At 40.0% G+C, this 25043-nt stretch overlaps 1 protein-coding gene across 4 annotated transcripts in view; it reads left to right on the top strand.

The window, feature by feature from the left end:
• Positions 1-25043, top strand: part of TENM4 (teneurin transmembrane protein 4) — a 3083677-nt gene that overhangs the window by 1609595 nt on the left and 1449039 nt on the right. For all 4 annotated transcript variants that reach the window (XM_073019796.1, XM_073019792.1, XM_073019798.1 and 1 more), the window contains one exon: positions 8126-8200. The gene's annotated coding sequence lies outside the window, so the exon portion shown is untranslated. The remainder of the gene's footprint in view (positions 1-8125; positions 8201-25043) is intronic.

Raw genomic sequence — 25043 nt, 5'->3', positions numbered from 1 at the left:
TCTTTTCTCATCCTCATAATATTTCTATGAGATGAATGCTATAATTATCATCTCTATTTTACAGATGAGGAAACTGAGTTTCAGAAGGGTTTTGTAATGTATTCAAGGTCACATAGGTAGGTAAGATTAGAGCTGGGATTTGTACCCAGGCAGGATGGCTCCAGCAGTGATACTCTTAACTCACAAGTTGCAAAGCCTTACAGAGTAACCTAGGGCTATGAGAGCAGAAGACTCACCTTGGACTGTCATTCTAAATGTGGCTCATCATTATTTCCTATTATATTTTTTATCTTCCCCAAATCTCCATTACTCTGTGTTTTTCATGATTTGACCTATCTTCCTCAAGAATACTAAATCAGGCCAGGCATGATGGTTCACACCTGTAATCCCAGCACTTTGAGAGACTGAGGCAGGTGGATCACCTAAGCTCAGGAGTTGGAGACCACCCTGGGTAACATGGCGAAACTCCGTTTCTACTAAAATACAAAAAATTAACTGGGTGTGGTGGCATGGGCCTGTAGTCCCTTAACTGGGTGTGGTGGCATGGGCCTGTAGTCCCAGCTACTCAGGAGGCTGAGGAGCGAGAATCACTTGAGCCCAGGAGGTGGGGTTTGCAGTGAGTTGAGATAGCACCATTGCACTCCAGCCTGGGCTATAGAGTGCCACTCACTCTCAAAACAAACAAACAAACAAACAAACACACACAGCATTCTTAATCAGTTCCCACTAATATGAGCAAATTGCCTTTTTTGAGCCTGTTTTCCCATCTGTAGAATGGAGATAAAAGTGTATATGCAACAAGGCTGTTATGAAAACTTAGAGTGATTCAATCAAAGTGTCTAAATCAGTATTTACATATTTGAATAATCACATATTTCTGTTCCCTTCCCTCACTGCATTAAGAGAGAATGAGCAGCATAATTAGATTGTACTATGACGTTTTATAAACTGTACAAAGGAAATGGATGTGTTGTGGTGGAAGTCTGGGAGGCCAGGTAGGGCTTCTCAGACTGAGAGGGATTTTATCTGGGTGTTGAAGAATGAATAGGAGTTATTCACACAGCAGGGGGTGGAAGAAGGCCTAGACATAGTCACCTGGGAATAGTAATAGAAAAAGTGAAGAATACAGATATTGGCTTGTTTAATCCATCTTGTTCGTCTGTTTCTCTTAGAAAAATTAAACTGAGAGGTGACAACATGCTAGCAGTCTTCCCTTACTCTCAGCACCTACTTGGCCTCGGTGTCCACTCTGGTGTGCTTGAGGAGCCCTTCAGCCTGCCGCTGCACTGTGGGAGCCCCTCTCTGGGCTGGCTGAGGTGGGAGCCAGCTCCCTCTGCTTGCCAGGGGGTGTGGAGGGAGAGGCCTGGACGGGAACTGGGGCAGTGTGCCCCAAGTTCCCGGTGGGTGCGGGCTCCGGACCCTGAACTGGGAGCAACCGGCGGGCACCCCCGCCCTGGGCAGTGATGGGCTTAGCACCGGGACCAGCAACTGCGGAGGGTGTGCCAGGTCCCCCAGCATTGCCCACCCGCCTGCACCATGCTGGAATTCTCACTGGGCCTCAGCCGCCTCCATGTGGGGTAGGGTTCTGGACCTGTAGCCCGTCATGCCCGAGGTCCCCTGCCCCTCAGTGGGCTCCCCTGCAGTCCGAGCCTTGGTCGGAGCCTCCCTGCTGGGCGCTACCCTCTGCTCCCCAGCGCCTGGTCCATGGGACCACCCAAGGGCTGAGGAGTGGAGGTGTGTGTCTGGGGACTGGTGGGCAGCTCTGCTGGCAGCCTCACCAGGGGATCCACTACCCAAAGCTAGCTGGACTCCTGAGTTAGGTGGGGACTTGGAGAACTTTTATGTCTAGCTAAAGGATTGTAAACACACCAATCAGCACTCTCCATCTAGCTAAAGGTTTGTAAATGCACCAATCAGCACTCTGTGTCTAGCTAACCTAGTGGAGACTTGCAGAACTTTCTGTCTAGCTAAAGGATTGTAAATGCACCAATCACTACCCTGTCAAAACAGACCAATCAGCTCTCTGTAAAATGGACCAGTCAGCTCTCTGTAAAATGGACCAATCAGCAGGATGTCAGATAAGGGAATAAAAGCAAGCCACAGGCGGTACAAAGGCAAACTGCTCGTGTCTCTTTCTGTCTTGTGGAAGCTTTGTATTTTTGCTCTTGGCAGTAAATCTTGCTGCTGTTTACTCTTTGGGTCTGTGTTGCCTTTATGAGCTGTAACAGTCACTGTGAAGGTCTGCAGCTTCACTGTTGAAGCCAGGGAGACCGGGAGCCCACCAGAAGGAAAAAAGTCTGGACACATCTGAACGTCTGAAGGAACAAACTCTGGACACCATCTTTAAGAAGTGTAACACTGACTGCAAGGGTCTGCCGCTTCCTTCTTGAAGTCAGCGAGACCAAGAACCCACCAATTCCGGACACAAAAGCTCCCCTCACTTCTTTTTTTCTACTAATTTTTGTTTCGTATACCACCAACATGATGAAAACAAAACAATTGAAACAAATACCTCTGCAAAACACCATCCTAATGCATTGAGTGCTTTCCTTTTTCTTTTTTAACCATTATTAAAATTCCATCAAACTTTATCTTTCTATTAACCAGTTACTGTTGTTAAAAATTTAATTTTTTTCTTTTTTAATGCTTACTGCTACTCATTTCACTTAAGTAACTATTTTACGTATTGTGTTTACACTTTTTAAATTAAAAAATTCAAGGATAAACTTATCTTGAGAGATAATTTAAAGTTGCAAACTTGTTACATATATGACTTTGAATGAAATGCCTGGATTTGAATTGCAGCACTGTAAGTATTATCTTTGTCTCCCTATGTAGTTTATTTGAACTCTGTCTCAATTTTGTTTTTTGGAGTTTTTCCTGCTACATGGAGATTAGCAGTAACTGCTTCAAATTTATTGTCATGAAAATTAAATGAAATCCATATAAAGCAGGGAGCCTAGTGCCAAGCTACTAATGTTGGTTAGCACTATTAATGTATAATACCTATCAACTTTTACATAAATGTAAATATATGTGTATATATATGTGTATAATTTATTCTTAGCCAGGATTTTTTTCTCATCTGGGAACAAAAATGTTAGTTTCATTTTTTACTCTAGCCTTTTTATGTTTATCTTTCAATAAGTGTCTTATAAAATCACAGTGCTTTAAAATGTTTTCATTAATTTGTCTAATTTGCTGAATGCCTACTTTGTCCTGAACACTGTCCTAGGCACGTAGGAAGCTTATGGTCTGGAGGGAGAAACACAGATAAGCATAGGATGACAATGCAATGTTATAATGACTACCAACAAGGGCTACAGGAGGCTCTGTAGGACTCAGAACCCAAATGTCTCACTGTGGTCCACTAGATCATGAATATTCTGGCCCCAGACCATTTCTCCAACTGCTTTCACTGAGCCCCATCCCAACTTCACCTCCTCTTTCTTATTCTTCCCCAGCTATACAAGCTTTCTTCTGGTCCCCTTTCTTCTGGTTCCCATGCTCCTATTGTGTCTCAAGCTCTGGGCACATGCTCCTGTTGCTGCCAGGAACCCCTCCCTGATTCTCACGTATTGCCATCATCTTATCCTTCATCTTAGCTTGAATGCCATTTTCTCAGAGAGCACCTATTCCATCCACTGGCCTGTTGCCCTCAATTTCCCCACCCTGTCACCCTCATTTTTTTCTTCTCAAGGTCCTTCAAGTGTGTACTTGTATGTTACCATCTTTAAGCTGTAAGCTTCATGAAAGCAGATTTCATGTCTTGTGTTCATCACTGTTCGTACAAGACCTCAAGTATCTGGAAGATAGAGAGGGCTCCATAAAATACGTGTGCAATAGATAAACATCAAGGAATGTCACAGATGTCTGGGTTAATTTGAACAGATGAGGAAGAGTTCACCATGGAGACAAAGAGAAATTAATGCTTTAAGTATCACAATTTGAATGCAAGCACACATATTTGAAAGACATTCCTATTTGGGTTCAAATCTAAGCCTTGCTACTTACCAGCTATATGTACTTGGGAAGATCATCTTGATTTTATAGTCCACATCATCTTTCTTTGTGAAATGGAGGTAATAGCACCTAATTGTGGGGTTGTTGTGAGGAGTAGACCTAAGATTTCAAGGTATGTAGAATACAAAATAGGCCGGGCGCGGTGGCTCAAGCCTGTAATCCCAGCACTTTGGGAGGCCGAGACGGGCGGATCACGAGGTCAGGAGATCGAGACCATCCTGGCTAACACGGTGAAACCCCGTCTCTACTAAAAATACAAAAAACTAGCCGGGCGAGGTGGCGGGCGCCTGTAGTTCCAGCTACTCCGGAGGCTGAGGCAGGAGAATGGCGTCAACCCGGGAGGCGGAGCTTGCAGTGAGCTGAGATCCGGCCACTGCAGTCCAGCCCGGGCTACAGAGCAAGACTCCGTCTCAAAAAAAAAAAAAAAAAAGATTACAAAATAAATAGTATCATCATGTGTTTATTCAGACGTAATCAGGAGAATCAGAAATTGAGTGCATTGGAAATATGTCAGCACAGTTGCTCCTCACGTCTCAGTCTGAGAGTGAGAGACAGTGGTCTGACCTGAAACACTGAGCTGCTGTGAGAAAAATTGAATTGTTGCAAAGTCTTTGGAAGTACAAAGTGCCTACAGCAAGTTTTGAAGGTCAAGATTTAGTTTGTCTTTCACAGTATCCAGAGGATGTAAAAATAATGGTTACTTCTTATTTCAGGCACTAGTCTACATGCTATACATGTAGTAGCTCATTTAATCCTAACAACTCCACGAAGTGTTATTTCCTTGATTCTACAGATGAGGACACTGAGACACGGAGATGTTAAGAAACTTGTTCAACATCATAGAGCTAGTAAATGACAGAGCTGACTGTTCAAGGCAAGCGGTATATCAATGGCAGTACTTAAAATGCACTCTGTGCTGCCTGTATGTGGCAGAAAGCCCTGTGGAATGGGAATATGACATACATAGGTTCATATCCTTCCTCCACTGCTTACTAGTTCTGTGGCCTTGGACAAGGTTTTTAATCTTTCTGAGCCTCTGCTTCCTCATTAGAAAGATGGAAAATAACGACATCTACTTTGAAGGGGGTTGTGACATTTAAATGAGCCAGTGTATGTAAGGTACCAAGCTTGTAGCTACTGTTCAGTAGAAGGGGGCTAATGTGACTACTAACAGCAGTACTAAAATCCACTCGTTGGTCTTGACATGGTTGAGATTTTACAAGCGTTGATGGCTTTTAATTGAGAAATATGCATCTGTGACAGGTAATCAATACGCTCATTTGGCAGCCAGGTTCCAGCTGAAATAAAGCTAAACGATGATGCAATTAGAATATACAAACAAATCCCCTGCAGAAGTCAAATAGACTTGACTGCCTTCTCCATCCCAATCATGTTACCGTGTTTGGAATGCATCTGGAAGTCATTTTTCTCAGTGAATCTGGACCCAACTAAATAAACAGAGCTGCTTTTCTTCATTTGCTGTTTGCTTTACCTGCTTTCTACTTGGAGCTCAGTTTCCCTCTGCCCAAGGTGGGACAGCACATCAGTCGGACTCCCTAATGTGTGAAGAACATTGCAAACCTCACTGACAAACACTGTCCCTTGAAATTCATTTTGTCATTTCTTTTCCTGTTGTCAGACTGAATGACAAAAGCTGGCAATTTTAATGGGGAAACAGATCAGGAGGCAGTTTCTCAACAATCCCTGAACAATCTTTAAAAAATATCCTTCTCCTTATTCTTTATTGGAGTCTGTGAATTATTAAGTGACAAGGCTGTCTTGCGGTTCACGCTCACATACACTAACCTTCTCTGACTTTTTCTTCCAGTACTCACAACTGCAGCTTATTAACTGTAAATCGCATCATGACTGCCATATGCCAGTGAAGTTAATAAACCATGAACTTTGCTAAATTTTAGTTGTTCCTAGTTCAACTCCTAGAACTTTTACTTATTAGTTCTATGACTTGGGCAAGTAATATTAGTCCTAGTGCCTCAGTTTCTTCATGTATCAAAAGAGGGTGATTATAGTACCTGACATTTGATTTGGTAGGAGGACTAAATGAGATATATGTAAGGCTCTGATATTGACTGGCACATAATGAGCTTATAACACATGATAGTTATTATTATCACCCTAAATTTTGAGTCTTGTTTTGAGATTTCAGAAACAAGAGTAATTCTGGTCAGCTAACTTTCTGTAGGGTACTTTCTGATAGGCTTCAGATACCGTGAAGAATATGGACTTCGAAGATACAGAAACTTGTATGATATGAATTTTGGCTCTGCCACTTCTGAGTGACCTTGGGTGAATTACTCAATGTCTTTGAACTTCAGTTTCCCCATTAGTAAGCTCTTTAAAGAATGTATGTAAATATAAATGTCTCCTCACAGAAATTTGAAATTTTAGACTTAGCTAAAGCAAGCAAAATTGCTGTTAGAATCCATAACTCTCACACATCCATAAAGATCTCAATACCAGCATGATCTAAAACTGCTTCCAAAGTAGCCAGTCATAGGACCAATAAACTGGGAAGGGCCTTTGAACATCATCTTGTCTAATGCATTCATTTTACAGAGAGAGAAAAAAACAAGGTTCAAAGGAATTCAGTGAGTCATCTAAGATGACACAGCTAGAAAAAATCTTCACTCAAAAGAAGAACCCAGTTACACTGAAATGACCAATAGTCTAGCAAAGCAAAACAAAAAGAAAATAAGTAAAATGGTGAATTCAAATTTAAAATAAAGGTTGAAGAAAAGGAAGGGAGAAAAAAGGAAAGAGGGAAGGAAGGAAAAGAGAAAGAAGGGAAGGAAAATCTAATGGAGTGTGTGGCATCATCTGGAGCACATGCTGGTCCCGTGGCTTGGAGTATGGTGAGGCCAGCAGGATGGGTGCTAAAGAGAACAGGACAGGAGGTGAGGCTGCAGAGACACAAATCCCAGCTCCACCTCCCAGGAGCTGTGTGATCTGAACAAAGGAACCTAACTTCTCCACCTTCACTTTTCTAATATCACCTTCTCTGTATGGTGGTTGTGAGGACTAAAGAAATGACTGGTGGCCAGGCGCGGTGGCTCACTCCTATAATCCTAGCATTTTGGGAGGCTGAGGTGGGTGGATCACTTGAAGTCTGGAGTTCGAGACCAGCCTGGCCAACATGGAGAAACCCCGTCTCTACAAAGATACAAAAAAATTAGCCGGGTGTGGTGGCGCACACCTGTAATCCCAGCTACTTAGGAGGCTGAGACAGGAGAATCCCTTGAACCCAGGAGGCAGAGGTTGCAATGAGCCAAGATCATGCAATTGTACTCCAGCCTGGGTAACAGATCGAGACTTCATCTCAAAAAAAAAAAAAAAAAAAAAAAAGGAAGAAAAGAAATGACTGGTATAAAATTATTAGTACGTAGGCAAGTATTAGTACTTGGTGTAGCACATAGGAAATATTCAATCAATTTAGGTGTTCTTCTTATTAAATGTGAATTTGATTATCATTTCTTTTTTCTGTTTTTAAAATAGTTGTTTTGAAGTCATTGTGATATTTTATGTTTTTCCAAACACCATGGAGCTAACACTGTGATAGGTATTGAAAGTAATAACGAAAGAAGGAAAGGGCTTGTGGGAGCGGGTACTGGAAAGGAACCAACACTGAAATGTACGTAGTGCCTACTATGTGTGGGACATTCTGTGGGAAGCTTTGCATATCTTCTTCTACTTAATTCTTGTCAAAGGGCTATGGAGTAAGTATTAGTGGTCTCATTTTACTACTGAGGAAAATTAAACTCTGAGCAACTAAATAATTTAGCCAAGGCATTTTTGACCCAAGAACCTCTTTTCTGTTTCTTCTGTGATACAGCCCCTGATCAGGAGGAGTGCTTTGGATATAAGTCTAATTCTGAAAGCACCAGTCTATATTCTTAGAAATCTTTAAAACAAAGATCAGAAAAAAATGTCTATTACTGGTTTTCTTGGTTTTCAGGTAAACTACTGTGAAGAGCCCTCATTTATTTTTTGATATCCTTCTTCCCTTCTGTAGACTGTGAATCACCAGATTTAAAAGCAGGTAATCTTGGAATTTATGTGTTTTTCTGTGTTTTCTTATTTTCAGGATAAACAGTATTGCTGCTCCCAAGACAGCTTGAGTAACATTGTTCTTGGACATTGATGGGCATGTCTAATTAAAGTAAAAAGAAAAAATATATATGTGTGTATATATATATGTATATATGCATGCATGCACACATGCACACACATAATACAATTTTCTTATACTTTTTTTCTATGCTCAAGTGTTGTGGTTTGCAGAAACATGTCTATGTGTAAGGTGGGAGTGGAAGAGCAATGACTGAGAAATTAGTGTCCTTTTGTCTTTTGTCTTGAGAAAAATCCTGTGGGTTTGAAAGCAGCATTCTCAACAGATCTCTGACAGCAGGCTTTGTCAAAGTTGGTAGAGATGACCAGCATTAAGCACACTGATTGCTTTGGTTTAAGTGGATTGGTTTTCTTCTTTGTGAGGGACTTCCTTAATCTAAGGCTATTTCTCCACTTTTTCTGAAACATTCCTTTGTAAAAAATCAAATAATATAAAAATGCTTCTTTGACAGAAAAAGTAAGTTAATGGATAACATTTTCTCATTTTACAACTTTCTTTCTCCAGTTTTCTCTTGAGCCTTTGAGACTGGCTGTTATTTGGCCTCCCACGTGCACCTGCCAATGACCAAATTAATAAAAAGGTAGCAAATGATGTTATTGGAAAGACTCAGAAATAACTGGTCATGCTTAGGTCATGATATATATATATTTAAATGGATTTGAGTACTTTGATTTTCGGTTGCATTCGTATGCAGCAATCTAGTCATATTTTCTGTTCATAAAAATTATAACTAGTTCAAAGATTGGGATTAACTGTCTTTTTTAGTGGAACTTTGCAACGATCACGGTGTTCTAAGGAGCATGGTGTTCTATGATTTCCAGGTGTTCTGCCACCTGGATGATGTGCAGAACCACATTTAAGCGTCGTCATAATTTCCATTTGTGATTCCAACATGTGGATAAAGTATTTATTATTGTTGATTGTATTTCTCAGAAGCTCTTTATTAATGGTTCTTACATGTAAGAAGGCACATTGCGCAAGTTTACCAGATGGAGAGTTGAGGCTTGCAACATGATGACCTATAGATAATTCAAGCCTGATTAGGCACATGGTAAACTCAAGTCATTATAAGCTTGGTGAATTTTCCAGAATGCTCCAGAAGTTTCTTTCCGTTCTGGGGAAACTGTCGTCAGTAAAAGGGCAAATGGATGACCTGGTCCTCCTCTTATAAAACCAGGAGGCTAAAACTACTTCATGACCACTTGACTAGGTCTAGAAAAGAGACTGAAAATTTTATATATATATATATATGGAGAGAGAGAGAGAGCAATTATCGTATGCTTTAGGAATAAGATAAGCTAAGGCAGAGAGCCTCAGAACTGATTTTTCAAATCAGAAGAGCCAGTTATGGAAGGAGGGATTCAATATGTGAATCATAGTGAGAAGCCTCCAAGGTAAGGTAATGGACTTAGGTAAGAGTTTTCCATCACAGAGATCTGGGTGGTAAAATACACATCTGAATTCAGGGATCCAGTTTGCCTAGAAGGAAAAGGCAGAAATCAGGTTTTAAGAGGCTAGAGAGAGAGAGAGAAATTTCATCAAGTAGCCAAATCATGGAGTTCCAAGCCAAAGTCCTTGAGAGTGGTCCAGGTATCAAGCAACATAGAAGCCAAATATAAATTCTATTAAAGAAAGGCGTTCAGTTTCCATTTTGGTCGTATATATGTGGTCAGTGTTGTCACAGAGGTTTAAATTTATAGCAATGGGACAGAGAGCTCTAGGAAGTTAGTGCTTAGGAATTTCAGCTAATGACGTGTTGCAAATGTGGAACTTAGAGTTTTGAGCGAGTGAGGTTGATCTTCGTAGAACCCTTCCTTTTTTAAATTTTCTACCCCTGAAATAGCTGTTGGTTGTGGTTCTATAAATCAGTCCTAGCTGACACACTTACAGGTAGCTTCTGCACAGTTCAGACAAGAACTGAGCTGCATCTCTTCCAGATCAACAAAATTAGGGAATTATTCTACTACAAGCTGAGGCCAGCCCTGGGCCTCAATGCCAACAAACACAAGCCAGGATTCAGTCATCTCTCAGCTGGCGCCAGGTGTCCCCAACCTTCAGTTGCATTTCTTGGCCTTATCTGTGCACAGCATTGACTGAGGTGAACCTTCCTCACCCTGAGAAAACGGGGGGCCTTACAGAACTTTCTTTCTGACCTTGCTCCCAAGAGACCTTCAAGCTCCTGAAATGCTGCATTTAAAGTTTTGCAACTCTTGCCCTCTAAGAAAAGGCTTTTGGTTTTGCAACCTGCAAGCAAAACTCTAAAATAAGACTATGGAAATAAAGCCAGTTTACCACTCTCTTTCCCACTAAGTACCACTTTTGTAAGTAAGGAATAAAATAGCCCTTTCCCCCCATCTCCCACACCAGCTCTTCCTCCCCTCCTCCTGGCCCCTGCAGCTCTCTAACAGGCAATCCCTTTACCACAGAATTGTCAGGAAAGCACTGGCTGACAGGTCATGTTATTGCTTCTGATCCCATTGGTCACATTGTGTAACATCTTAACTCCTAACCTAATTCGATAGATGCAGCTTGACAGGGCATAGCAGGGGTGTGGTCTAGCTTGCCTGGAGCTGGGTTTAAGACTCCTCTGCTGAGGACCTGCACAGCATTCAAAGCATTTTAGGGCATATTTCTTGATCAAAATATGTGTAAGGGCAGCAGACTGTCCCTACCTATAGGGTTAGTTTCCAGGAAATGTCTGTGGCCATTCTTGTCTTCTTATTTAATGAAGTTTAAAGATCTTAAGAAATATCTTAAGAAAAAAAGCGTAAATGATATAAAATAAGTTTTAAGTCCTTAGAGGACTGAGATTGCAGTGACCATCAGAAAACATTTTCAAAGCATTTTCATATTCAATAAAAGTGGTATAACAAGTCGAGAGAATGCCAATGACATCGTATACATCTCCAGTTTAAAATAAGAGGGTTGAACAAGTCAGTTCCACTTAACATCCCTTGCCCAGGAGAAACTTTCAGCTTGCATATTTGTTTTACTTTGTTGTAACAAGAGTATGCTAAGAGAAATGGAATTTCTTTCCACAGTATTGTGCTATGGGTTCTATGCTAGGTTCTGCAGACAGAAAAATAAGAGATATGGTTGGTTCCTGACCCCAAAGAGTTAACAGCCTGGATGAGAAAAGACAATGTACACAATGGTAACCCAGAGCAGAAGGCAGGTTGGAGAGAAAGGAGCTTAGAGTTAGGAGACCAGCAGATTGCTTCTGCAACATTCCAAATGAGAGGACGAGGAGGGAGCAGGACACTCAACAAGGACAGTGGTGACCGAAACACAGAGAAAGGGACAGAGAGAGGATACATCTGAGTTAGGAACACAGGGAAAGTATAGGTAAGGGGACAGCCAAGAATCTCAAAGAAATCAGGGCTCTAAGAAAATAGCTTGAATCTTCCAAATTAAAATGATTGCACTTCTCCCCGTGCTAGAGCAATTACAATTTTCAGGGAGTTTGAGTCCCTAGTAATTTGTGTTGGCACCTTTCAGACCATTTGTGATGACCAATTGCCTGGATGCATTAAGAAACAAGCTGCTGATGAAATTGATATTTTTAAATATTGTTTTATTTCTTTTCTTTTCCTTTTTGTCCCAAAGTGCCTTGGAAGTTAGAAGGGAAGTGTGAGTCATATACTGCCTAGCTGGGAAGGCTGGAGGTAGTGATGCTGTTACCAGATGATAGGAAATCAGGTTATAAGCTCTATTTGTTTTCCAGTGTCTCCATGATGTGACATTAGGAGGTGATGGCTGCAGTTACCGGAGACATTTGTTCCAATGATGTTCATAAATATACTTTGTTAGGCAGTTATGTCGAATTGGCCTCCCTTCTCTTCCCCTCTCTGAAAGCAGGCTTCCTTTCAGCTGTTTGATTTCTCTCCCTGAGATAGGACTGTGCTGACAGAGAATCTGGAACTCAGGTGTGAGACGGGAATGTGAAATCGAATTGCAGTATGTGCACAGGAGGAAAAGGCAAGTTGGAAGGTGAAGAAGGACACTGGGAGAACCCTAACTGTATATGGGAATATTTGCATTTGAGCTGAATGATGAGCTGGCTGAGGAGCTGAATGATGAACTGGCTGAGGCGGGAAAGTAGTCATTCAAGGCTGGTAGGTGATGGACAAATTGGCAAGTGTCTTTCCCTTCTGGGTTGGGGCCTTGTTTTTTTGGATAGGTAGAGATGGTGGGTTTATTATTTTGGGGATTCATAAAGAGCTAGAGAAGAGGACACATAATGAGGTTAAATACTCCTGGCTGTGTGACAGCTCTCTGTGCTTCAGTTCCTCTGTCAGATGAGCATTTGGCTACTCACCTTGCAAAGTTGTTATAAGATAAAATGAAACAACATGGCGTGTGGTTAGCCCAGTTTCAGGTGGGCATGGCCCTCAAGGATGTCGGCTTCCTTCCGCAACCCTGTTCTCTCCTCCATAAAGACTGGGTGCATGAGAGATAGCAGTTTTGTTACAGTGCAAACAGGCTTAGTAATGAAACCTACCTCAGTGCATTAAAGTATACTGTGGTATGTACATGACTTCCTGGGGAATTCTGTTAAAATTTAGATTCTTATTTAGTACATCTTGAGTAGGACCTGAGATTCTGCATTTTTAACTTGCTTTCAGGTGATATGGATGTTGCTGATCCATGGACTGCACTTTAGTAGTAAGAACCAACCAAGGATGGAGCTGGCAGGAGGAAAAGTCCTTGCAAGGGAATCTGGACAGTTAAAGGAACAGTGTCCAAGGTTATATCCAGATGAATCAGGTGTGGGGTGGGCAGATTCCTGTGGCAAAGGAAATTCCATTACCTTTTTGAGGCAAGATTGTGGATGATAACCAGTCTTGAAATGACCTCGAAGCAGGAGGCCCTGGGTAATCATCCCACGTCTGAAACCTCAGTGGCTCCTGGCTGACCTTGCGTTAAAGTTCAAACTCCTCAGCATAACTACCATACCCGTCATGATCCTGTTTCTCCACACACTCTCTCCCTGTGTGTTATGTTTTTCTCTGCAGTTGGCCATGTGTTTGCATGTGCTGATTCTTCTGCTTGGAATGGTCTTTGCACTCGGCTGCCTTGCCTACCTAACAAGCTCCTTTTCACCTTTCAAATTTATTTTTAAAAACCAACTTCTCTATGAAAGTTAAACATTCATAGCTTATATGTATACTAAAGTCTCTAGCCGTATTTCTGAGGATTGACAAACTCCACGGCTGTCTGTCTTCTCTCCACCCTGCTGCCATAATCTGTGAGTTTCTTGGGAGTGGGGTCCTTGTTTAATTGTCTGTGTCTTCCTAGGACCTAGCACAGTGCTGGACAACCCCAGCCATTCAGTAAATTATAGTTAAATTGAACAGAAAATTGGTTGGAGGAATCAGGATGGGGACGATTACAACCTGCTCTAGGAAAGAACCTGTGAACATAGGGGGCTTTAACCAAAAAGTTGGAGGAGTAAACCAGGGAGGGCTTTCATCTGAAAGAAGGGATTGTTGTGCTCAGCAGAGTAAATTTGCATGCAGACTGTTGAATGCAGGTTGCAGGCATCCTAGGTGAGAAGGGACCCCAGCCTTGTGGATTAACTTATCGCTGAGTAGAGTAGAGTGATGCTCTGTGATTTTCTGAAGTGCTTTTCATATATACTACTGTTGAGCCCATTTTAACCCTTCAGGTTCTTTGCAGAAATAGGCTCCCCTGTCTGTCCTCCAGGTCTCATTCCCGTTTAGGGAAACACCTGAAGTAGCTAAGGCCAATACTGGATTATTGAAATCCTACTTGACAAATGTGACAGGAAAAAATAAACTTGAGTTCCACCCAGTGATGGAAAACTTGAATTAAGAAAAGGAGAAAGGGAGAGATACTACCTCACCTCCTACGTGAATTCTACTCTCTGAGTCTAAGGCTGGCTTCTTCAGTCCCTCTTTCCTTTGGGGTCATTATCTATACCTACCTTTTCAAATTTGCAATCTAAGTCTCTCTATTCTGAAGTTAATAGTTGCAAAAGTGTCAAGAGCTTCCTATATATAAGGCCCTATACATAGTGTGTTGCTATGTCTATTTTGTCTAAGCAATTCATATTGACAATTGATGAAAAACACTTCTATACTGCCCAGGTAGGGAAATGGACCCTAGACACAACCCCTGGCCTTACCATTCACAAACTATGAGACTCTAGGTAATTCTCTGTGCGCTCAGATTTCTTATGGATGAAATGGAAAAATGGAAAAAGCAATACCTCCTTCATGGAGTTTCTGGAAGGAGTCGACAAAATACTACATTTTATTCTGTTACCTCTTTCCGAAAACTATGCTTATGTCAATAATATTATCTCAAACCTTTATCATACGTTGAAATATATTATTAAGTTGCCATATAAAAATGGTTTGTTATTAGGGAATGAAAAACTACAAATATCAATGCAATAGAAGGGACTACCCCAAAATAGACCTAAAATCTGTAACAGGATCTAAAGGCCAGTGATTTAACACATATGACATGCATGCCATTTAAAATAAACCAATCAATTTACAAAAGACAGAGCAACACTTTGATGAAAAAAAGTGGCCAAAAGGGGCATTTAACAGGCAATTCATTAGGGGAACAATATGGCCAGTAAGATTATCAAAGGCTTTTCAGCCTCACTTACTGTTATTATTATTATTTTCTATGTAAGGAAGATGATACTTAGAAGAGGGAAGTAACTTTCCAAAAGTCACTGTAAGAGTAGGTAGAAGAACCCGGCGTGAACCTGGTTTCTCTTTCAATTGCTTGTCTTTTAAAAAATGTGTCAGTGGGAGCTGAACAATTAGAACACGTGGGAGGGGAGGGGATCGACCCACACTAGGGCCTGTTGGGAGTGGCAGTAGGGGAGGGAGAGCATCAGGATAAACAGCTAATGCTTATGGGGCTTAATACCTAAGTGTTGGGTTAATAGGTGCATCAAACCACCATGGCACACGTTTGCCTATTAACAAACCTGCACGTCCTGCACATGTATCCCAAACTTAAAATTAATTTAAATTAAAATTTAATAATTGTTCTTTGTTATTTCTGCTTATTTTGCTTTTCCAAATGTATTTTGCATTAAACTCTTCTTAGATTTTGAAAGTAAGACAAAGCAAAACAAAATTTAAATTCTCAAAATATTAATTGAAATTATAAAATGTAGACATTAAAATAAAAAATTGGAAAATTTAATAAAGATTTTCTTACTTGTACACTCATCTGTTATTCTTTAAAATAATGTTTGTGGCCGGGTGTGGTGGCTCACACCTGTAATCCCAGCACTTAGGGAGGCTGAGGTGGGCAGATCACAAGGAGTTTGAGACCAGCCTGGCCAACATGGCAAAACCCCGTCTCTACTAAAAATGCAAAAAATAGCTGGGTGTGGTGGCACGTGCCTGTAATCTCAGCTACTTGGGAGGCTGAGGCAGGAGAATCCCTTGAACCCAAGAGACAGGGGTTGCAGTGAACCAACATCACGCCACCACACTCCAACCTGGGTGCCAGAGACCCTGTCTCAAAGAAATAAATACATAAAAATAAAATAAATAAAATAATGTTTGTGTTTACTTTTTCTATTCCAAACAATATGTGGGGCCCAAATGTGAGAAAAGTGAGCAGAATGTAACCCGTGCCCTTAGGCACATTACCAATGCAGGGGGTAGACAGATATATAAATAAATAATTTTAACATTTGCTTTGTTTACTACAGTCAGTTATAGTAACCATTTTTACTAATTGTAACAAACATTATCTGATTTATAAAATGCTCTCTGTGACTAATCATGACATCTGAACATGATAGAGAGTCACAACATTTTATATCTGAAACCCTTGGGGCTAGATATTTCTTGTAATTCGGAATTTGAATGGTAATATGGTGCATATTCTATATATTACATAACAACTTCAGCAGGGTCTGGGGAAAAACCCATCATCAAGCATATTAAAATGTCTGCAGCAGTATAAACATTCACATTCAGATCTGGTTTTGCACCAAATGAGTGAGGCAAAACATTCAGCTTTCAGAATATTTTGGATTTCAGAATTACAGACAAGTCTCATGGATCTATGATTTTAAAATTTTTAATATGTATCAATTTCATTTCTTCATCTGCCTTATTGCAGCAGCTAGACCTACTTAAATAATGTTAAACAATGGTGGGCAGAGTAGGCAAACTTGTTTTATCCCTAATTTACAGATCTGCATCTCGTGTCCCCTAATAAAAAGTCATTTGGTTGGAGGTTTAGAATAGGAATATTCATCATATTAAAGAATTATTTTATTCCAACTCGAAAAATGAAAATTATTAAATTTTATCAAATGCATTTAGGGAATATTGAAATAATCATCTACTTTTTTTATTACTAGCCTACTGATAAACTTCTATTACGTTATTCAATTTCCTTATATTGAAACTGGATATGTTCCTGTTGGATTATTGAATCAGTAATATTAGCTTGTTAAACTCTAATCTGAAGTAGTTAGCTGAAGGTTTTGAATCTATATTTATAGTTTAGGTTATTTGTTTTCTTTTTTGCATAATATTTTATCACCTTTGGGGATCTGGATCAAATCTGTCTTATGAAACAAATTGGATAGTTTTCCCATCTTCTACTCTCCAGAACATATTATAATAAATATATGTATGTATTTCTTGAATGCTTGAGTTTAATCACTGTAAAATCTCTCAAGTTCTATGATCTTTCAGGCAGTTCTTTAAGAGCTTTCTAAAATTCTTCCTCAGTTATTGGTCTGTTCTCATTTTCTATTTCTTCTGTAACTTTTAAAACTAGATTCTCTGTTATTAGATTGGGAAGATTAGAAGTTAAAGGAGGAGATGTTTTTAACCTGCCCAGCTGTGAATGCATATGTCTTTGCATCACTGAATTTATAACAGTTTTTATTTGCTCTTCTAATTGACTTTTTTTTTTCAACTTGGGGCTTCATTATAAGAGATTTGATTTGGGGCACAAATGTTCATCAGTTTATCTTTCACTTTGCTGTCTTTGAAATGATGTCTTAAAGAACAACTAGATTCTGAGAAAATCACATCTTAAAAGAACTTGAGAGATCATTTGATATAGTCTACTGATGCTAGAAATGGTGAAACTGAGGTCTCAGCTGGTGAAATAATTTACATTTTACAGTGTCAGGAACAAAACCAAGCTTAGCCTGGCTAATGGAATGTCATTTTAAAATAAGCACAGCTCTGAAACAGCATACGTATATTTCTCTTCCTTGCTGTCCTGAGAACTTTGCCTACTCTTGACTCCCAGTTATTGTGTACTGCATGTGAGTTGGTGCGTAGTACATGATGGTGTCCAGAAGCCTAATGGATGTGGCTGCCAGTCTTTCAGCTCCAGGGTATGTCATCAAATCAATAAATTTCTTCAATGCCAGCAGGCTATAGAAGGAAAGACAAGAGCAAGTCCCAGGAACTATCAGTGACTTTCATTCTTCCTCCAGTTTATGTCTGCGCTTGCTCATTGTGAAGCATTGCCTAAAACCTAGTTGGGGATTTTACCTATTAATTTTATTATTCATAATTAAAATTACCAAAATAGCAAATAATAAAGCTTTGACTTAAAGGAGTGAGAACTGTATTATGCCTAGGTAAAGACTGATCTAATTGATTTTGAGGATGGCTGTTTTTGTTACACTGGATGTTCAGCGCCTGCCATCCTGTAGACTAACCATGACATCATGTTATGGTGAAAGCAAATGTGGGTTTTGAGATTTACCCTCGCTTTTATCAAGAAACGTGACAGGGAAGGCACTTAACTGTGTGAATACCAGGCCTAGAAAATCATTCAGTAAGTTCATCTGATTCTTTCTCCGAGAGCTGGACTTACTGAAGCTTGTATTATTTTCATAGCATCCATTTAAGACCTGATTAGAAAACTTTTGTACTGTAAGTTTTTCTGGGAGTACAAATTGTTTTGTCTGGTCCCTCATGCATAACAAATAAACACAAAATAATTAAATTCATGATGCTGAAGAACAGGAATGCCAGGAACAGAGGTGCTGATCCCCTGTCCTGGGGGGTCTGAGGTGGCACAATTAGACAGGCCGAGACTTGAAAGGGCAGAGTGATTATCTGGAGGATATAAGAGCAAAGAACCAGTAGGTGGTGTAAGGAAGCACTCCCCAGGAAAGTGGAAGGGATTTAAGTTTTTAAGTTTGATTTGCCATTAGTTTTAAGTACTGCGCCCAGCATAGGAAATGGGAAACAAAGCCAGTGATATCTACAGAAGCAGAGTCAGTTAAAAAACAAAACGAACAATATAGAAACTTAATAGGTGAGAGATCTGTGTAAAATTACATAATGAGTGTAAAGCACTTAGAACAGGACCTGATAGACTGTTCAGGAAATGCTGGCTATTATTAGAACAGATTTTTAAATGTCCATCTCTTCCTTTAAAGCTGGGTGTACAATGTATTGGCTTCCATGGGCCACATTGAAAGAGGAAGAATTGTCTTGGGCCATACATAAAATACACTAACACTAACAATAGCTGATAGGCTAAAAAAGAAAAAAGAAAATAATAAAAAATCTCATAATGTTTTAAACAAGTTTATGAATTTATGTTGAGGCATATTCAAAGCTGTCCTGGGTCACAGGTTGGACAAGCTTGCTTTGAAGCTCAAAAACCCATACAGTCTCTTCTTTTTCATCATCAAATCCTGTCAGATAATACCTTCAAAGTATTTTCCAAATCTGATCAATTCTTTCTTCTTCCAGAATTCCTTGTCCAAATTATCATCATCTTTTCAAAATCAATGTCCCTTTTTCCACCACTGGCTGCTGCAGTGCATCCGTCACCCAGAAAATCAGTTCAAGATGCTGGCTCACATATTCTCCCATGGCTGCCCAGGGCATGGAGAAGCTTTCACGTACTTGTACTGTGACCTGAAGGCTCTCTCATGATCTCACTCCTGGCCACCTTTCTAACTTCATCTCCTACCACCTTCTCTTATTCACTCTAGTTTTCTTGTAGCTCTTAAAGAAAGCCAAACTAGTTCCTACTCCAGGCTTTTTGCACTAGCTGTGTCCTCTGCCAGATATGTTTGTGTATCGTATTGTCCCATAGTCCGGACTGTTGTAGTCTTCAAGATTTTATTCAAACAGAAGCTGCTTAGAGAAGATTACTCTGAGACCTCATCCAAAATTCTACCTTCTCTGCATTCTCTATCCCTTTGCTGCTTCCTGTTTTCTTCCCAGTGTATGTCTTTTCACCTTGGGAATTTATTATAAATTTATGTAGTTTCTAGTATGTAGCCTCTCTCTCTTAGAGAATGTAAACTACTTGAGGGCAGAGACTTGAGCTATCTCATTTACAGTTGTATCCTCCAGGGATCAGAATAGTGGCATAAAGTAGGGAACTCAACAAATAGTTTTGAATGAATTAAAAAAAAAATTTTCTAAGAATGTATGTTTGTATTTGAAATAGCATGCCAAATACAACACAGTAAACTCCAATAAAATAAGCAGATGAAAGTGTGACGGATAAGAGAATAAATGTTGGCAAATAAAAATTAAGCTGTGGGGAGGGTTTTCCATGAAGTTCATTTTATAGTAATGTTTTATACACTTGGTAGATGAGTCAGATACTTGACTTTGTCAATATTTATTGACAACCTACTATGTGCCAGGAATTTTTAAACATGTAATTGTACACATGTGCATGTGCACAGTCACACAGAAAATATAGTCTGCACATTATTATATATATAGTCTCTCTCTATATATGTATGTCTATATATATATATGTGTGTGTGTGTATGTGTGTGTGTTTAATATATATAAATCAATTCTGGTCAACCCTAACAGGTTGATGTCATTCTCCCCTCTTTATTTATCAGCTAGAAAGACTAAAACTCAGAAAGATGAGGTTACCTGTGTATTTAAATAAGGGTGTAAATAATACCAAAGTTCAGGCTTTTCCACATTTATGTACACATTTTGAAAGGTTTTATTTATAGCTCCACTGCTTTCTAGATGTGTGATATTATTCAAATTAGTTGGCACCCTTGATTTTGTTTCATCATTTGTAATATGAAAGAAGCAGATTTAGTCTGCTTATTCCAAAAAGTTGCTTCCAATTTAGAGGAAGTAATGAATGTGAAACACTGAACATGGAGGTTCACTGTGTTCACCATGACAGGGAGAAAAATCGATCTGCAGTGAGAACACATTGAGCTAATATGGAAAGAGAAGCAGAGAAGACAGATGATGAGAAGGTCTTGATGCTGGTTGAGTCTCCTCTGCATCCAATCATTCCTGAAACCAGCTCTCATTCTTCCCCCTCCACCACTGGTAAATAGTAAATTTTCCTCTTTGACTTAAACTAGCCATGTAGCTGCTGTTCACAACTGAAAGCCTCATAACTAACACAGAGCCCTGCATTGACCTCCTTGGAGTCTTGCTGATACAGTTCTCACCATGCGAGGAGCCCTTTTATCAAGAGTATACCTGACTCTAATGTCTAGGAGTGTAATGTTGAAAAACACTGAGTTTCTGCTTCCAAAAAGTCCAATATTAATCAGATATCAGACATTTAAAAGAGATATATGCGTGTTATAAATATGCAAAGTGTTATGGGAAACCAGAAAAGAGGACATTATATTTGCAATGAGACCTGAAGAATAAGTAGGGATCCATACTGTCTTTAATTTGATCATGCAGATTTCCTTTTAAATAAGCCTCTTTCACATTTTTTGGAAATCTGCTGAAAGCTTTAGAGGGTATCTCTAGGGAAAAGAAATCTCAGGCCAAATGGTTGTTAGACTCACAGATACATTAGAAACGTAACATACCTTCCAATGCCACTTGTCCGTAAGTTTAGTTTTCACTACAGTGTTTCTTTACTTACTGGAATTCATAGACATCTTGCAGAAATAGTATAGCCCTTTCCCCAGAAAAAATGTGTTTACCCACAGAATTTCTCATACAATGTCATGAGTTCTATGATCACAAATTAAAATTCCCTGCCATGTAGAATCAGCTACTGACCCCTTCGGCAGGCCTCTTTGTGGAGTCAGGACTCCTCTGAATCCCACCCACAGGCAGGTGCTAAGTGTTTTCTGCCATAAGAACCATGGGTAAAATAAATGGTGACTTGTTAAACAGCTTTATCATATGATTTGCCTTCTGTACTCTAATGTCTCAAAGTTATAACTGACTAGATGAAGCTCATGAGGAAAATAAGTCATCTAACTTGACTTATACTTCCAAGAGTGAGCTATTCTCCAGGAAGCCAGAATCTAGCTCAGGAGCCTCTCTCTCAAACAAATGTGAGTTATGCAGCTTCTATCTGTAGGGCACGGTGCATTTCCTCTCCACTGTTGCACAAGATGCTTCTTAGCCGTAGCTATTGAATTAATCAATCAAATTTCATTTTTATTGCACCATTCTGGAAAATCCACTCGTACCCCTTTCCAGTAATACTGAAAAGAAAAATAATCCATACTACTCAATTAAGAATAAAACATATGTCTTCTTGATGATGTCTGAGTGGTAGCAATTCCAGTGGTCATTGTCTCTTGAAGTTACTCAGCATTAAAGCCAAGATAGACTACCAGGGTATACCTGCAAGCAGACAAGTTTCATTATAACCACTAAATGAAAAAAAAAGAAACATGTATAAAGTAAGGGGTCTCTGATGACCGAGTGTCTATAGCCAGAAGCGATAATAATAACATGCATTTAGTGAGCACTTTCCCTTCTAACTGTTCAAAGAGCTGCACCAACTAATATTTAATTCACCTCCACCACAGCCATCTGATTTATAACTTCTCCAGGGCCCAGGACTTGAGTAAAGAAAATTACTTAGGCAGTCAGCAATGGTCTTGTCTGCTTAAATTGCCAAGGATATACATTTACTGGCATTAAAAGAGAGGGATCTAGAATCTAGAATAAGGGAAGGGATGAATGTTTGTGCTGGTATAGAATCAGGCACATTGTCAAGAGAGGGCTGCCCCAGAAGTAGAGAGCTCACCAAGAAGACTCATGGGAGGCATCACCCTGTAATAACACAGCCATGGGTTGGCATTCTTAGCCTTACAGCTCCATAAACTCCACCTTGTTAATAGCCTAGAGTTGACATAACTCAAGGAAATTGCCTGATCATAACCTAACTCGTAATACACAAATTCAAATGAAATCAGACTACCTATCAATGTGTTTGTCTGCAATGCACAGATATTTCTTTGAGTGACTAAAGGGCAATGTTTGCTCACGAGACATGTGTCTGGTTTCCCTGTACCAAAAAACAAACAAAACAAAACAAAAAACAAAAAACTTGGGAACTAACATAGTGATTGATGAATATGAAATCAGATTAAAGACCACTTTTTTTCTGTTCCTTGAAGACAATTAGAGATAGTTATTCTCCCTCTTTTCTTCCCTACTTCCTCTTTACTCTCCGTTTTTGTTTCTCATATCCATAGGTCTTTTGATATGCAATTTTCTCCACCTATAACACTGCTTTTGCTTACATATGTGCATGTGTCTGCACGAGCACGCACACACACACACTTGTAAACACATGTATGCACACACATACACACACACACACACATTTTTTCTGGCCAACACCTCTCATTCCTTAAATGTCAGCTTCGTATTAAATAATATCTGAGGCCCTCATACCAGGTTAAGTTCTATTATGTATTCCCACAGCACCATACATTTCTCTCTTTTGTAGCATTTGTTATGTGGCATTTTAGTTAACTTTTGTTTTCCATGAGATTGTAAATTCCATTTGGGCAGAGATTAGTAGCTTCTGGTTCATCATCCTCTCCATAGCATCTAACACAGTACCTGGCATATCTAGTATATGTTAAGCTCTTAACAGCAAGAATACGAATTATAGATAACATGTTTAAAGCATTCAGATATGCCAGGCACTAGCCTAAGAACTTTGCATGTATTATATAATCTTCACAACTTGCATTTATGTACCATGGTCAGCATTTTCAAAAAAGGAAAATGAAAACTGCAAAGATGAAGTCACTTTCTTAGTTTGGGTCCCTCAGAAACAAATTCTGAAAATAGGATTCAAGTGCAAGTAGTTTGAGAGATGATCTCAGGAAACGTCCATGGGGGAGTAGAGGAGTGAGACAGGAAAAGGAAAACAGCCAACAAAGGGTGCATCATCTAGGCAGATACCACTGTGGGCAACTGGAGCTCAATCCCACGGGGAAATGCCAGCAGCCAGTGCAGAACACTTACATAAGAGTTATCCCATCAGAAGAGCAAGGGAGATGGGGTATCTATGTACCACCTTCCATCAGTCATTGGTTGAGGTCTGCTAAGCATAAGTTTCAAGGGCATTATTCCCCAACCCTCCAGCCCACTGTGTGCATGCAGGCACAACAGGCTCCAGCCATCAGAGAGAGCACTGGAGGAGTTGGAAAGCAGGAGTAGCACCCTTCTGTAAGAAGAACTAAGACATGTAGGAAGATAGCAGCTGCCCAGGTTACACACTCAAGTTCCATTTTTAATCAGGGACAACACTGGGATGGGAACCTGAGACTGTTTGACTCCAGAGTACATGTGTTTAATTACTATTTCCATACCCATAAGTTAAGGAAATGAATAAAAAGAAGGAAAAGAAACAAAGTGAAGAATAAAGATTATCAGGAAGAACTTTTCACGAGAGCTAAGATTAGGTCTGATGAAGCTTTTCTGTCCCCAAAGAGAAAATGCTTTTCTAGCAACTGGAGTGTTCATGCTTTCTGGGTTCAGTGTCTCTCTTCTTGGGGTGCATTGCACTGCTCTGTCAATTTTCTTTCTCTTTATGCTTCCCATGGTAAAGGAACTCCTCTGCTTTGGTGCTCTATATTCTTTCTGGAGATATGATAATATGCTGATGTGGCTACAGTCAAGTCTTGACCTATTCTGGGAGCCATGCTGTTTCTATGGTGATTGCCCGTATATCAGCTGTCAGCTGTTACTCATTGATTTTCTTGTCAAAAGCTGAGATTACTGAGGGCACTATTTATGGTTGCCAGAAAGCCCTGTATCCTGCCCATGTATTTCTTCTCTTCTATTCTCTTCCTTCCCTCATACTCATCATCTTATTCCATGCAGGCTTCAGAATTAGATTACAGCCCCAAATTTAGTTAATCCATTTTATTGGTGAGATAATGGTGTCTGTCTCACAATGTGATAGCTGTGTCTTGAGAATAGTCATTTGTTAATTCTGTTCTTGTTAATCAAATCTTTTTGTAAAGCAAATAATCATGTCCTGCAAGTCATCGTCTCAGTCACACCATTTAGCCAGTGCTTGTATGCCGTCTGTACGTTTGTTTACTTGTGAAATGAAGCCTATGTCCAGGTCAACACATGTATATTGAGCACCTACTATGTACCAGTCACTGTGGTTGTGATCAAGATGTGAATAGGACATGTTCTCTGTTTTTAAAGTCTGGTGGGGGAAACACATAAAAATGTGGCTAGGCGTGGTGGCTCATGCTTATAATCCCAGCACTTTGGGAGGCTGAGGCGGGCGGATCCCCTGAGGTCAGGAGTTCAAGACCAGCCTGACCAACATGGAGAAGCCCCATCTCTACTAAAAATACAAAATTAGCCAGATGTAGTGGTACACGCCTGTAATCCCAGCTACTCTGGAAGCTGAGGCAGGAGAATCACTTGAACCTGGGAGGCAGAGATTGCAGTGAGCCAAGATTGTACCATTGCGCTCCAGCCTGGTCAACAAGAACAAAACTCCATCTCAAATAATAAAAATAAAAAATAAAACTGTGATGTCAGCACCTGGTGATATGCAGTATCAAAGAGTTAAGTATGAGTCATATGTAAAGGATGTACAAGACAAAACAGCCTAAAGCAAGGAAAGGAAGTCAGAG

This window comes from Chlorocebus sabaeus, chromosome 1 (assembly GCF_047675955.1).
Source record: "Chlorocebus sabaeus isolate Y175 chromosome 1, mChlSab1.0.hap1, whole genome shotgun sequence".
In the NCBI taxonomy this organism is placed as follows: domain Eukaryota; kingdom Metazoa; phylum Chordata; class Mammalia; order Primates; family Cercopithecidae; genus Chlorocebus; species Chlorocebus sabaeus.
This window is presented reverse-complemented; position numbering and strand designations above follow the sequence as displayed.